Source organism: Lemur catta, chromosome 14 (genome assembly GCF_020740605.2).
Source record: "Lemur catta isolate mLemCat1 chromosome 14, mLemCat1.pri, whole genome shotgun sequence".
NCBI classification, from domain to species: domain Eukaryota; kingdom Metazoa; phylum Chordata; class Mammalia; order Primates; family Lemuridae; genus Lemur; species Lemur catta.
This window is the reverse complement of record NC_059141.1, coordinates 7,577,349-7,578,948: the sequence shown is the minus strand read 5'-3', so window position 1 is coordinate 7,578,948 and position 1,600 is coordinate 7,577,349.

Here is a 1,600-nt window from a genome sequence, read left to right as displayed (position 1 = left end):
AGTAACATCGACAAGTTGTCATTCATTACACCTTGGCAGCTGCTTGAGGTTCTGTTTAAACTTACATCTGTCTGATATTTCATCATTGAGAGTGAAGAATTTGGTCACATGTTATGCACTTTTAATTTTCTAAAGCAAATATGTTGAAAGGAGACAATTAATGCAAACATGGACTGCTGGTTGTATGCAGTTGGTTTAGGGAAAAGTTAGTCTAAATTAATGAAAGATCTGAATTATAGATCTTAAAAATACATGGAATTTAAAGGCTTGAAAGGAAACAGAGTAGTAGCCAGGCCGGGGATTGGTTTTTAAGGGTCCTTCTTTAATGGACGTGAAAGTTTTATGATTTGATTAGAAATGTTACTACTGTACATCCAAAGTGCTTCAGGAGTTCTCAAGAAATATTTGAAACATCCTCACCTTTGCAATACTTTTGAAGGAGGGTTTTGCATTGAAGAAGTCATACCAAAATGAGTTAATTGTTACAAAGCTAATGGAGTCTCTTTACTTCTTATCCTATTGGGTTACATTAACTGCTTCTTTAATTTAATTCAAAGTGCTCCTCAGTCTAAAATATAATAATGTATCTATATTTTAAAATGCATGTTACTGAATCCATTTTCTTTTCCAATCTATCATCCATACTGAGCAAGGTGATTCTGCCAAAGCCCATCTCCTTAAAAGCAGAACGGAACCTCTCATCAGCACGAGAGTGAGGTCCAAATTCCTCAGGAGGACAGTGGGCTCCCCTCCTCTCCAGCTGCTGCCCCTGTCCCTGGGACCCTTTCCTGCCTGCAGCCACATACACTGCTCAGCTTGGAATCTGTCCACCTGGGCGGACTTAATATCGACCCCAACTGTGCGCTTCCCCCAGCTCTGCTCACCTGGAGAAATCCTCCCCACCAGTGTCCCCATTCCTCCCCCTCATTGAATTCCCTCTTGTCACTCTGCATTTGTTTTCTTACCTGCTGTCTCTTTGGTGTGACAGGCACTAGTTGCATGTGGTTCAGGGAGTGCACTCACATAGCTATTTAAATTTAAATTAATTAAAATCAAATAAAAGTAAAAATTCAGTTCCTTGTTTGCACTCGCTAGCATTCCAAATGCTCGATAGTCACATGCAGTCAGTGGCCACCCTCTTGGACAGCACAATAGAGGACATTTCCATCATTGCAGATAAGTCTGGACTTTGAGTTTCCTCACAGGCTTTCAACACTGCATCTCCAGGGTTTGGCAGACTGTCCAGCCTGCGGCAGATGCTCAAGAATTTTCTTTCAAACTAAACCAGACTAAACGACATGGGACTGTCATCAGGGTGTGCCTGTTGTCAAAGGAGGTTCTGACCTTCTGATGCTGGGGTGGTGATGGGAGCGGGCCCAGCACTCAGAGGAGAGGGAGCCAAAACCAGCTCAGAAGTCATCTCTTATCTGGAGGCGCGACCTCAGCCCGGACTCTGTTCCTGTGGGAGCGTGGATGGGCAGGCTGGCTGTCTGCCGCCCTGGAACTAGAGGACAACCTGGCTTGAGGGGTATGGGCGACTTTGGAAGTCGGGGTTAGAAGCTCAGGCTTCATTTTGCTGGGACTGAGAGCCCTAGAAATT